The 14720-nt window shown below is 44.7% G+C and overlaps 1 protein-coding gene across 9 annotated transcripts in view; it reads right to left on the bottom strand.

Moving 5' to 3' along the window:
- Positions 1-14720, bottom strand: part of LOC126467819 (protein hu-li tai shao) — a 426171-nt gene that overhangs the window by 401352 nt on the left and 10099 nt on the right. For 4 of the 9 annotated variants that reach the window (XM_050096497.1, XM_050096495.1, XM_050096501.1 and 1 more), the window contains exon 1: positions 410-582. The exons of 2 other annotated variants lie outside the window; for them this stretch is intronic. The gene's annotated coding sequence lies outside the window, so the exon portion shown is untranslated. Of the gene's footprint in view, positions 1-409; positions 583-14720 lie in introns of those variants that run through there. 3 more of the 9 variants (XM_050096502.1, XM_050096503.1, XM_050096504.1) reach the window with 1 other exon arrangement.

Here is a 14720-nt window from a genome sequence, read left to right as displayed (position 1 = left end):
ACGGAATAGAAACACAGAACCCACCGAGGAAAATAGCTCAGCAAAAACGAAAATTGAACGACATCTCTATTTCAGTTCCATGCAGTCGTCGCTCACACTTAAATCTGACGACCAAAAGCACGTCTGAAAAATTTGCGAGGCGGGGCGCAGCAGCAATTGCTGACAAACTCGTTCTGGCACAAGCCGTATCTTACAGGCGGTTTATCTGATGGGCGTAGCCGCAAGAAGGTACTTCTACTCCAGACTTGCTGCCAGCTCTATACTGTCTGCTGAGACGAACCCGAACAGGTTTCCTCCACAGATGTGTACTTGAAAGGGAAGAATCATCGGTCACGTCCTTAACAGACTCTCCACTGCCCCGTGCGCGCCTACAGCTCTAGCAGTGCCGCAGCAGCGCGGCTTTGCTCACCTCTGCTGAGCCGGTTCCTCGCAGGCAGCCCGGCAGAACACGGCAGCGACGTACACAAACAGAGAGAACACGCACAGGATCACACACACAACGCTGGACTGCCGGCTGAACCCAGAGCGCCGATCGCACAATCCTGTCACGCCCGCAGCACTCTGCGCACTAGCCGGCGAGCGCGTTGCGGGGCCCCGGCTCGGGCCGGGACGGCCAGTCACGTGACCGCGTGTCAGCCGCCAGCTCACACCGAGACCGCACGCCAGCGCCACTCCGCGCCGCGGGCACGCGCAGTCGCAGCACCAACTTCTGCATCAGCTCATTGACTGCTTCGGCTGCTGACTAGTGTTTTAGATGCATACTCTCACATTTCTTCCTGACCCTCGGAAAAGTAAAAATACAGTTACATAAATGCGGTTCGGTCGGTTGAATTTACAAGTATTCCTAAATCCAATGCGATGTAACACGAAAAACTTGTGAATTCAAAAACATCAAGCGATGTGGCGCAGTTGTTAGCACACTTGCCTCGCTTTCGGGGAATGTTACTATCAGCTGGCCATCGTATACACCGACCACGTCCTTCGCTGTTCTTCGCTAGTTGGCTACTGAGCTGTGCACTGTTTACATAGCGAAACGAAAGTATACAGGGTGATCCATTGATAGCGACAGGGCCAAATATCTCACGAAATAAGTGTCAAACGAAAAAACTTCAAAGAAAGAAACTTGTCTAGCTTGAAGGGGGAAACCAGATGGCGCTGCCATAGGTCAAACGAATATCAACTGCATATGGCTCACATTTTTAGACGAACAGTTGGTAACAGGTAGGTTTTTTTAAATTAAAACACAGAACGTAGATACGTTTGAACATTTTATTTCGGTTGTTCCAACGTGATACATGTACCATTGTGAACTTATCATTTCTGATACCGCATGCTGTTACAGCGTGATTACCTGTAGCCGGCCGATGTGACCGAGGGGCTCTAGGCGGCACAGTCTGGAACCGCGCGACCGCTACGGTCGCAGGTTCGAATCCTGCCTCGGGCATGGGTGTGTGTGATGTCCTTAGGTTATTTAGGTGTAAGTAGTTCTAAGTTCTGGAGGACTGATGACCTCAGACGTTAAGTCCCATAGTGCTCAGAGCCATTTGAACCATTTGATTACCTGTAAATACCACATTAATGCAATAAATGCTCAAAATGATATCCGTCAACCTCAATACATTTGGCAATACGTGTAACGACATTCCTCTCAACAGCGAGTAGTTCGCCTTCCGTAATGTTCGCACATGCATTGACAATGCGCTGACGCATGTTGTCAGGCGTTGTCGGTGGATCACAACAGCAAATATCCTTCAACTATCCCCACAGAAAGAAATCCGGGGACGTCAGATCCGGTGAACGTGCGGGCCATGGTATGGTGCTTCGACGACCAATCCACCTGTCATGAAATATGCTATTCAATACCGCTTCAACCGCATGCGAGCTATGTGCCGGACATCCATCACGTTGGAAGTACATCGCCATTCTCTCATGCAATGAAACATCTTGTAGTAACATCGGTGGAACATTACGTAGGAAATCAGCATACATTGCACCATTTAGATTGTCATCGATAAAATGGGGGCCAATTATCCTTCCTCCCATAATGCCGCACCATACTTTAACCCGCCAATATCGCTAATGTTCCACCTGTCGCAGCCATCGTGGATTTTCCGTTGCCCAATAGTGCATATTATGCCGGTTTACGTTACCGCTGTGGGCGAATGACGCTTCGTCACTAAATAGAACGCGTGCAAAAAATCTGTCTTCGTCCCGTAATTTCTCTTGTGCCCAGTGGCAGAACTGTACACGACGTTCCGAGTCGTCGCCATGCAATTCCCGGTGCACAGAAATATGGTACGGGTGCAATGGATATTGATGTAGCATTCTCAACACCGACGTTTTTGAGATTCCCGATTCTCGCGCAGTTTGTCTGCTACCGATGTGCGGATTAGCTGCGACAGCAGCTAAAACACCTACTTGGGCATCATCATTTATTGCACGTCGTGGTTGGGGTTTCACATGTGGCTGAACACTTCCTGTTTCCTTAAATAACGTAACTATCCGGGGAACGGTCCGGACACTTAGATGATGTCGTCCAGGATACCGAGCAGCCTGCATAGCAAACGCCCGTTGGGCCTTTTGATCACAATACCCATACATCAAAACGATATCGACCTTTTCCGCAATTGGTAAACGGTCCATTTTAACAAGGGTAATGTATCACGAAGCAAATACCGTCCGCACTGGCGGAATGTTACTTGATACCACGTACTTAAACGTTTGTGACTATTACAGCGCCATCTGTCACAAAGCGAAAAAAGTGGTCCAACTAAAACATTCATATTTCTTTACGTACTACACGAAAATGTAATAAAAAATGGGGGTTCCTATTTAAAAAAAACGCAGTTGATATCCGTTTGACCTATGGCAGCGCCATCTAGCGGGCCAACCACAGCGCCATCTGGTTTCCCCCTTCAAACTAGACGAGTTTCGTTCTACGTAGTTTTTTCGCTTGACGCTTATTTCGTGAGATATTTGGCCCGGTCACTATCAATGGACCACCCTGTATACTGAATGGCCGAAAGTGTGTTATGAAGCGTGATGCCGACACTTACACTTCGCGCTATTGTCCGTCCTATCCACGCAATCCACGGTAAATAATTATTACATCGGGGTATTACGACACACAGAAGGCGAGCTACCTTTTACTATTTTGTCCTGTTCTGCTGTGTTTGCGCTAACTTGACTACATTTTCACATTCAAAATGTTAGCGTTAACACAAAGTCCTATAGCTGCTACACAATAGCTGAGGACAATTCTACTCCAGTTAATGAGATTCCAGGGCGAACAACTCTGTCAATATCAAGCCGAATAACCGCTTGCATAAGGGCCAGAGGTGAACCAACACGATATGCTTAATTTGTGAGGCTCTTTCTCTTGAATAAATCATCCAGTTTCTACGAAATTGTAATAATTTGTTTGTCTGTACATATACATCACAGGTGCTGATTTCCGTCCCACTTGGGTAAACCCTTCGTGGTGTGTTTTTTTATTGTTTTTTTCTTCTTACACTGTATTTACCACAGACAATACACAGTTTTCGTAACAAACAGTTTACTTCACAAAATTAATTCGAACACTAAGAACAATTTGTCTCACTAAAGAAAAACTGATTCCGTAGTTCAAAAACACATATTTTCAATAACTTGCTAGCAAAGATGGAAAATTTACGACGTAATATATTACATTTTAAGGCGAAACTGTAGGCTATATTGGTGTCAAACTCTTTCTCTATGAAATTCTCAGCAGAGTTAATTGACGTATGTACTCCTGGCGAAGGAATATGTCTGGGAACATTTAATGCCTTCCTATTCGCCTTAGCATAATTTCTCACTCGCAATTCTGCCTCCTATTCTTGTATGTGTAGTCATAAGTTTCCCGATGTATTACTGGTTGTATTACTGGTTTCACCAAATGTTTTTACAGTGGAGAATACGATTTCTACAGCGTAAGACAGCTTTTTCTGAAAGAAAAAATACGTGTTAAGAGGTAACAGTATGCAGCGTTCTAAAATGTGGCTTTTAGGTCTCTTGAATAAGCATGTAACTTTCTCAAGTATCTCCTTTTTACATTTGTGTGTGTTTGTGTGTGTGTGTGGGGGGGGGGGGGGGGCAAAATTTAAATCTGTCAGGATGTTGCATGGCATGCTACATTGCGCACATGGATGCAAGATTTCTCCAAGAGAAGAATTACTTCTTCGAGTTTTAGCTGCCATTAAAGTAGAATATAGACACCCCTTCAGTTCAGTAACACAGCATCTGTCTAACTCGAGCTAGAAGGTGCAATGAATTTAGGCGATCCGCCGTTCTGGGCAGTAATTGTAAACGGAAACGACAGAAAAGGTGATAACTTCAGCCTGGACGTAAATAAAATATTTTATCTCCAGAATGAAAAGCTTCAATGTGTAGAGTTTCCAGTTTGGTTTACAGAGAGGAGGAGGAGGAGGAGGAGATTAGTGTTTAACGTCCCGTCGACAACGAGGTCATTAGAGACGGAGCGCAAGCTCGGGTGAGGGAAGGATGGGGAAGGAAATCGGCCGTGCCCTTTCAAAGGAACCATCCCGGCATTTGCCTGAAGCGATTTAGGGAAATCACGGAAAACCTAAATCAGGATGGCCGGAGACGGGATTGAACCGTCGTCCTCCCGAATGCGAGTCCAGTATGCTAACCACTGCGCCACCTCGCTCGGTGGTTTACAGAGAGCCCTGCAGCGACAGATGTTACTCCATTAAAATTTTATGTCACAAATTCAGATTAACTACATCCTCGGAAGTTTTTGTGCAATCACGCCTAATGCCAATCGTGGCAGGAAGCATTATCAAAGGAGGATCTGGACTGACATTGTAGACTAGGTCTCATTTACCAGAATAACGACTGCACCACAGATCAAGACATTCTCTGTGCTGATGAATTATGGGATACTGCACGATCTTCTTTGTCAGGAGTGTTATAATTTGTTATTAACTTGTTGTGAAAACGTCTTTCTAACAGACAAAAATAACTAACATTTGCTGGCATTTGTGGTCTTGGGTCGGCGTCACTGCCCATAAAGCAGAGGTTGCGGATTGGGATCCTGCCTCCGGCATAAGTGTGACTTTTAAATGTGATGCTCTGTTTTTTGAGTCTTACATTGATCTTGGGTTTACAAAACGAAAAAAAAAATGTAAATCAAATGTGTAACTGAAAAAAACTGACATTTCCTAATGCAGGGTCGGTCCACCCTGCGCCTTTAAGACGACTTTGCTGGTAACAATTTCAATAAGATGTCTGAGTGTCTGTGGAGGAATGGCAGCCGATTCCTCCTCAAGAGGCGAAAGCAGAGAAGGCGGTGATGTAGGACTCTGCGATCTGGAGCGAAGTCGACGTTCTAACTCATCCCAAAGATGCTCCATTGGATTAAGATCGGTACTCTGGGCATGTTAGTCCATTTCAGGAATGTTATTGTCCACAAACAATTACCTCACAAATGCTGCTGTATGACACAGTGTACGAAGTCTGTTCAAAAAAATTCGTAATTACCAAATTACGAAATTATTGAGCAGACTTGGTATTTCGGAGAGAAATTCGGTTGGCATCCCTGCACACGGCTGTGTTTAGTGTGTAATTGTCGGACGTTTCATTCTTGTATATTTATTGTTCAGTGATGTATTGAGTAGAACTTTGTCTCACAGTTTGTGAATTTTGAGACGGTAAAGTTAGAGGAGTAACGCATCTGCATTAAATTTTGCGTGACACTTAACAAAATCTTTACAGAGACAAACCAAATGACATAAGAAGCATACGGCGATAAGTGCTTAAGACGTACTCGGTGTTACGCATGGCTCACACTGTTTAAAAACGGCCGGACGGAACTTAAACGTGGACCTTCGACGTTTACCGACGACGCTCATGTCAGCAATGTCAACGAAATTGTGCATACCAATCGAGGATTGACTGTCCGAGAGATTGCAGATTAATGTGACATTTCAGTTGAATCACGCCATGAAATCCTGACACAGCATCTTGAAAGGCATCGTGTTGCCGCCATGCTCGTCCCACGGCTCTTGAGTCAAGACCAAATGGTTCAAATGGCTCTGAGCATTATGGGACTTAATATCTGAGTTCATCAGTCCCATAGAATTTAGAACTACTTAAACCTAACTAACCTAAGGACATCACACACATCCATGCCCGAGGCAGGATTCGAACCTGCGACCGTAGCGGTCGCGCGGTTCCAGACTGAAGCGCCTAGAACCGCTCGGCCATATCGGCCAGCCAGTCAAGACCAGAAAGACCTTCGCTCAGCAATCTGTAAAGAGCTTTTGGATAGCGCAAATGAGAACGATATGTTTCTCAAGAGAAACATAATTTGTAATGAAGCGTGGGTGTATGTTTACGATGTTGTGACCAAGGTTTAATCTTCACAAATGGTCGGGAAAGGTTCTTCAAGACCAAAAAAAGTTCGTTAGGTCAGGTCAAAACGGTGTGTATCAATTGTGGAGGAGAGGATTATGGAGACCATGCTGATAGATTTCTCTGACTTTGAAGGATTCGTTCAGCATGAATTCATGCCACAGGGACAAACTGTTAATCGATGGTGCTATTGGGACGTGTTGCGACGCCTGCGAGAAAATGTTAGGAGGATACGGCCTGAAATGTGGCGAGACAGTTCATGACTCCTGCATCACGATCTTCATCCCTGTTGATGCGTGAATGTTGCACAAAAACCGAAATCACTGTGCTGTGCTGCCTCACCCTCCGTACTCTCCAGACCTGGCCCCTGCGGACCTTTTTTTTATTTCCAAAGTTAAAAAGAAAATTCGCAGGCGGCGCTTCGCGCGATACAGCAAGTGCAGTACCAAGACTGCTTCCGGACGTGGAAACGATGTGTATCAATTGTGGAGGAGAGGATTACGGAGACCATGCACAATAAGTAAAAGGTATGCGCAGAAAAATTTTGTGGGCAAAGTTCTGGAATCTTTTTTAACTGACTTCGTATTGTCACGCTGGTACAAATAATCATCGCCTCTGAACTGTTACACTCCTGTACTCAATGCAGTTACATGTGTTCGATTCTTTCGCAATAACCTTTTCGTAAGCGCAATAGGGGGACTACACTCTTACAATTAAAAACAACTACATATCGTAACACCACCCCCTTCGCGCTTCATTGTTGGCACTACAGATGATAGCTGGTAACGTTCTCCGCCAGCCCCGGCTCTACGATATTTCTGAACCGTGGCAAAAACTTGATAGTGCCGCCCCTCCCCCTCAAGCGTTTGAGATAGGATGTCAAAAATTTTAAAAATCAATTTTTCAAAAATATGTTCATTTTGTAGCGCACATCTCTCTGTATGTTCGAGAAAATGTAAGACATGTTATTTGGTCTTAAGTGTGCCAAAGTGCAGTGCCACGCCTCTTCACACAACATTCTTCCGTTGCACGTCACTGTATTTCGGTATATGGAATTCAAACGTGTATATTTTGTAATGGAAGCCATCAAACCTATATTCAGGACAGTGGAAACTAAAATGTCCAACTTCTACATCTACATCCATACTCCGCAAGCCACCTGACGGTGTGTGGCGGAGGGTATCTTGAGTACCTCTATCGGTTCTCCTTTCTATTCCATTCTCGTATTGTTCGTGGAAAGAAGGATTGTCGGTATGCCTCTGTGTGGGCTCTAATCTCTCTGATTTTATCCTCATGGTCTCTTCGCGAGATATACGTAGGAGGGAGCAATATACTGCTTGACTCTTCGGTGAAGGTATGTTCTCGAAACTTTGACAAAAGCCCGTACCGAGCTACTGAGCGTCTCTCCTGCAGAGTCTTCCACTGGAGTTTATCTATCATCTCCGTAACGCTTTCGCGATTACTAAATGATCCTGTAACGAAGCGCGCTGCTCTCCGTTGGATCTTCTCTATATCTTCTATCAACCCTATCTGGTACGGATCCCACACTGCTGAGCAGTATTCAAGCAGTGGGCGAACAAGCGTACTGTAACCTACTTCCTTTGTTTCCGGATTGCATTTCCTTAGTATTCTTCCAATGAATCTCAGTCTGGCATCTGCTTTACCGACGATCAACATTATATGATCATTCCATTTTAAATCACTCCTAATGCGTACTCCCAGATAATTTATGGTATTAACTGTTTCCAGTTGCTGACCTGCTATTTTGTAGCTAAATGATAAAGGATCTATCTTTCTGTGTATTCGCAGCACATTACACTTGTCTACATTGAGATTCAATTGCCATTCCCTGCACCATGCGTCAATTCGCTGCAGATCCTCCTGCATTTCAGTACAATTTTCCATTGTTACAACCTCTCGATACACCACAGCATCATCCGCAAAAAGCCTCAGTGAACTTCCGATGTCATCCACAAGGTCATTTATGTATATTGTGAATAGCAACGGTCCTATGACACTCCCCTGCGGCACACCTGAAATCACTCTTACTTCGGAAGACTTCTCTCCATTGAGAATGACATGCTGCGTCCTGTTATCTAGGAACTCCTCAATCCAATCACACAATTGGTCTGATAGTCCATATGCTCTTACTTTGTTCATTAAACGACTGTGGGGAACTGTATCGAACGCCTTGCGGAAGTCAAGAAACACGGCATCTACCTGTGAACCCGTATCTATGGCCCTCTGAGTCTCGTGGACGAATAGCGCGAGCTGGGTTTCACATGACCGTCTTTTTCGAAACCCATGCTGATTCCTACAGAGTAGATTTCTAGTCTCCAGAAAAGTCATTATACTCGAACACAATACGTGTTCCAAAATTCTACAACTGATCGACGTTAGAGATATAGGTCTATAGTTCTGCACATCTGCTCGACGTCCCTTCTTGAAAACGGGGATGACCTGTGCCCTTTTCCAATCCTTTGGAACGCTACGCTCTTCTAGAGACCTACGGTACACCGCTGCAAGAAGGGGGGCAAGTTCCTTCGCGTACTCTGTGTAAAATTGAACTGGTATCCCATCAGGTCCAGAGGCCTTTCCTCTTTTGAGCGATTTTAATTGTTTCTCTATCCCTCTGTCGTCTATTTCGATATCTACCATTTTGTCATCTGTGCGACAATCTAGAGAAGGAACTACAGTGCTGTCTTCCTCTGTGAAACAACTTTGGAAAAAGTCATTTAGTATTTCGGCCTTTAGTCTGTCATCCTCTGTTTCAGTACCATTTTGGTCACAGAGTGTCTGGACATTTTGTTTTGATCCACCTACCGCTTTGACATAAGACCAAAATTTCTTAGGATTTTCTGCCAAGTCAGTACATAGACCTTTACTTTCGAATTCATTGAACGCCTCTCGCATAGCCCTCCTCACACTACATTTCGCTTCGCGTAATTTTTGTTTGTCTGCAAGGCTTTGGCTATGTTTATGTTTGCTGTGAAGTTCCCTTTGCTTCCGCAGCAGTTTTCTAACTCGGTTGTTGTATCACGGTGGCTCTTTTCCATCTCTTACGATCTTGCTTGGCACATACTCATCTAACGCATTATGTACGACGGTTTTGAACTTTGTCCACTGATCCTCAACACTATCTGTACTTGAGACAAAACTTTTGTGTTGAGCCAACAGGTACTCTGAAATCTGCTTTTTGTCACTTTTTCTAAACAGAAAAATCTTACTACCCTTTTTAATATTCCTATTTACGGCTGAAATCATCGATGCCGTAACCGCTTTATGATCGCTGATTCCCTGTTCTGCGTTAACTTTTTCAAATAGTTCGGGTCTGTTTGTCACCAGAAGGTCTAATATGTTATCGCCACGAGTCGGTTCTCTGTTTAACTGCTCAAGGTAGTTTTCAGATAAAGCACTTAAAAAAATTTCAATGGATTCTTTGTCCCTGCCACCCGTTATGAACGTCTGAGTCTCCCAGTCTATATCCGGCAAATTAAAATCTCCACCCAGAACTATAACATGGTGGGGAAATCTACTCGAAATATTTTCCAAATTATCCTTCAGGTGCTCAGCCACAACAGCTGCTGAGCCAGGGGCCCTATAGAGACATCCAATTACCATGTCTGAGCCTGCTTTAACCGTGACCTTCACCCAAATCATTTCACATTTCGGATCTCCGTCAATTTCCTTCGATACTATTGCACTTATTATCGCTATAAACACGCCTCCCCCTTCACTGTCCAGCCTGTCTCTGCGGTATACATTCCAATCTGAGTTTAGGATTTCATTACTATTTACATCTGGTTTCAGCCAACTTTCTGTCCCTAGTACTATATGGGCGTTGTGACCGTTTATTAATGAGAGCAGTTCTGGGACCTTTCTGTAGACGCTCCTGCAGTTTACTATTAGCACATTAATATTGTTATTCCCTGTTGCATTTTGCCTACTCCTACCTTGCTGCGTCTCAGGAGGCGTTTTGTCGGGCCTAGGGAGGGGATTCTCTAACCTAAAAAACCCCCACGTGCACTCCACACGTACTCCGCTACCCTTGTAGCCGCTTCCGGCGTGTAGTGCACGCCTGACCTATTCAGGGGGACCCTACATTTCCCCACCCGATAGCGGAGGTCGAGAAATTTGCACCCCAGATCTCCGCAGAATCGTCTGAGCCTCTGGTTTAAGCCTTCCACTCGGCTCCAAACCAGAGGACCGCGATCGGTTCTGGGAACGATACTACAAATAGTTAGCTCTGATTTCACCCCGCGAGCGAGGCTTTCCGCCTTCACCAATTCCGCCAACCGCCTGTACGAACTGAGGATGACCTCTGAACCCAGACGGCAGGAGTCATTGGTGCTGACATGAGCAACAATTTGCAGTCGGGTGCACCCAGTGCTCTCTATCGCCGCCGGCAGAGCCTCCTCCACATCTCGGATGAGACCCCCTGGCAAGCAGACAGAGTGAACACTGGCCTTCTTCCCCGACCTTCCCGCTATTTCCCTAAGGGGCTCCATCACCCGCCTAACGTTGGAGCTCCCAATAACTAATAAACCCCTCCCCCCGTGTGCCTGCTCGGACCTTGCTGAAGGAGCAGCCACATGTCCACTCACAGGCAGAGCGGGCGATGCCACACGGCCAGCCTCCACATTGACCCTCCGCCTCGTGCGCCGCGAACGCCGCTGAACCCGCCACTCCCCAATGTCGAGTGGCGCCTATCCTGTTCCCAGTCAGCCGATTCGAGATCCTATCCCCTTTTAGAAAAACTCACAATTAATACTGGGTGGGATCATCTGTAACAAGGAGAATAAGAACTGTTCAGAAAATGAGCTAATAACTTTCTCTTTTGTGTGACATAAAATTAAATATAGGAACACAAAATCAATAAAGACAAGAGACAAGCAAGACAGTACACATTTCTTCAATGCTTAGGTCCTAGCATTTTTTTTTCTCTCTAATCGTGCTACAGTTTTACACGGCATGCTTATCTTCCTGCAAAAGAATTTATTATCTCATCAATGTTCGTCAAACGTCTTGCTACATGAAAAATTAAAATGTCGTTGTCTAATACTGAAAAAGCTGTTAATACGATTAGTACCTAAGACTGGCCTGGTTTCTCGATTTGATTATGTTTATTTTGTCGCTGACTGCTAGGCCTTTCTAATATTGCGCCAAGTGGAGCCACCCGCACGCTATTTGTTCGTTTCTTTCGTCGGTCGACTCTGAATCGAGTAATTGTACTTTCTTATGTAGCACGCGCGTCCGCGTCTTCGTATTTTATGTGTTTCTGTCTGGCACATAGATAGCTAACGCATACCAAAGAGAAAAGTCGCGGCCATTCTAGTGATCTCGATACTGAACCATGACGGTAATGATCTGGCACATAAATCGAATCAATGCTTAACGAAACTACCGTTCTTTGAAGAAGAATCACTCTTTGTGATTAAAAAGAGACTAATGGGAGGGATTCTTCAATACAAGCAAACGAGCATAAACGCCCTTCATGATCATGATTCTGTTACGCAAGCGCTTGTCTGTTTGTCCTGGATCAGACTATCCTACTTTGCACACGCTGTACAAAATATTTGCTTGTCTAATCTATTGCTACAGTAGAAAGAAGTTTTTCAACATTGCGGCGTACAAAGGCACTGCTGAGGTCGACAATGAAGGAGGATCGACTTAATGGCTTTGCTCTGTTGAACACTCGCCCTGACATTGATTGTCCTATTGACGATGAAATTCATCAATTTGCCAGGAAGAATAGGCGCATTTAAGGAAAACAACAACATTTTTAATTTTTTAATATCATAACACGGAACTGTCTTTTATATGTGTGTAATCAATTTAAATAAAACTTCCTTAAACTTTGTATGGGACTTGATTATTTTTTATTACGGTAAAAGTAGAGATAGCTCAAGATGTCTTTAGCGCTTCCTCCTTGAGGTTTTTCTGTAACTGCCACTGACTGGAACACGCTCCAAGTAAGCAAGCCTATCATTTTCATCTATCTCATTTACATAAATAACAGGACCGAATTATACGAAAGAATGCAATTCACGAAGTACCAACATCAAATGCCTATTAGGCTTACTAAAAGCAAAACGTTTTATGTTAGAAAACAGTTTTACATTTCATTCATTTGCTCCAGTTTGTCAAGCATGGGATCTAAAACTTAACTCATAACTTATTCTCCGGTTAACTTCCCTGACCCCGTCAGAATCACCGATTCAGTTCAAAAAAATGGTTCAAATGGCTCTGAGCACTATGGGACTCAACTGCTGTGGTCATCAGTCCCCTAGAACTTAGAACTACTTAAACCTAACTAACCTAAGGACATCACACACAGCCGTGCCCGAGGCAGGATTCGAACTTGCGACCGTAGCAGTCGCACGGTTCCGGACTGCGCGCCTAGAACCGTGAGACCACTGCGGCCGGCCCGATTCAGTTATCTCGCCTTTATTCTCCGTTTGGGCTTTTACGTTTCGTGCAATGCGTTTTCAGCGCTGTTACGAGCACAGAATTAAGCGGCTGCTAATTTGGGACTGTACAACCGGCAAAAATTTTGCCGTGCAAAATTTTTATATAAATTTGGAATCATCATATTTTTCCATATAATATCCCCGTTTCTTCTCCTTCCTCGTTCTAACAAACAATCTTCTCATCACTAATTCTGTAACTATTCCTGCCATTGTCATAACTTATTCTCCGGTTAACTTCCCTGAAAAAATGGTTCAAATGGCTCTGAGCACTATGGGACTTAACTGCTGAGGTCATCGGTCCCCTAGAACTTAGAACTACTTAAACCTAAATAACCTAATGACGTCACACACATCCATGCCCGAGGCAGGATTCAGACCTGCGATCGTAGCGGTCGTGCGGTTCCAGACTGTAGCGCCTAGAACTGCTAACTTCCCTGACCCTGTCAGAATCACCGATTCAGTTATCTCGCCTTTATTCGCCGGTTAGGTTTTTATGTTTCGTGCAATGCGCTTTCTGCGCTGTTACGAGAACAGAATCAAGCGGCTGCTAACTGGGACTGTACAACTGGCCCTTAGTAGTGTAGCGACCAGGCAAAAATTTTCTGTGAAAATTTCATTTTCTTGGGTAGACCGAGAAGATAATATGTAATCTTCCTTATCTGTTATTCCTCTTAGTCGTTTATTTCCACTCTGGTAGTCTGAATCTACGGATTTTGCTAATTATTAAAACAATGCTTATCATTCGCACACCCAATCAACCACGTAAATAAACTGCGATTGGCATTCACCCGTTCGGCTTTATTCAGCTCAGCTCGTATAGCCCCAAGCCTTTTTTCCTGCGGTAAAGTATTTTTTTTATTATTATTTCTAGACGCGATGGAGATTAGCCTGGGAGAGACATCACGGCCGGCCGAGGTGGCCGAGCGGTTCTAGGCACTACAGTCTGGAACCGCGCGACCGCTACGGTCGCAGATTCGAATCCTACCTCGGGCATGGATGTGTGTCATGTGCTTAGGTTAGTTAGATTTAAGTAGTTCTAAGTTCTAGGGGACTGATGACCTCAGAAGTTAGATCCCATAGTGCTCAGAGCCTTTTGAACCATTTTTAGAGACATCACGTTCAATACGCACGCATTCAAAAATCATCTTATGATTCGTTTGGAAACCAACTTAGAATGTGTTCAAAAACCATCAGGGATGCGTTTCAAAATCATACAAACAATCGATAAGCCAACGTGAGCTGGATGATAGGCGCGTTGTGAAACAAGGTTTTTATTTCTTTAAGAATATGAATTTGCCCCCCCCCCCCCCCCCCCCTGAAATTGCCTCCCAGGGCAAATACCCCGTTTTGCCCCATCCCCTGGATCCTTGTCTGTTCTCCAGGCATTCGACAAACTCAAACCCTTCCATCCGACTGTCACGAGGTATATCGTGATTCATCGCTCCAAATCACTTGTTCTCAGTCATCCACTGTCTAGTGGCGTCACTTTTTACACGACCTCCATTGTCGCCTAGCATCTTGTACAGACATGTGTGGCTTATGAGAAACTGTTTGACCATTGTACCCCGTTATTTTTAGCTTCCTACGCAGTCATTGTGGTAATTGGACCGTTGGTATCGCTCCTTCTGTCGACTTCACGCGATTTTTTTAAACCATCTCTGCAATACTCGACGGTCGCTGTTCGTCAGTACATGCAGTCTGCCTGCTTTTGGTTCAGCTGTTACTGTTCCTTCGCTTTTCCACTTCACCATACTATCGCCAATAGCAGACTTGTGCAGCTTTAGAAGGGTTGAAATGTCCATGATGGATTTATTACTCAGGTGACATCCAGTGACAAGTCCACAATCAAAGTCACTG

Source organism: Schistocerca serialis, chromosome 1, assembly GCF_023864345.2.
Source record: "Schistocerca serialis cubense isolate TAMUIC-IGC-003099 chromosome 1, iqSchSeri2.2, whole genome shotgun sequence".
In the NCBI taxonomy this organism is placed as follows: Eukaryota; Metazoa; Arthropoda; class Insecta; order Orthoptera; family Acrididae; genus Schistocerca; species Schistocerca serialis.
The sequence above is the reverse complement of the archived record's forward strand: the minus strand, read 5'-3'. Positions and strand labels throughout refer to the sequence as shown.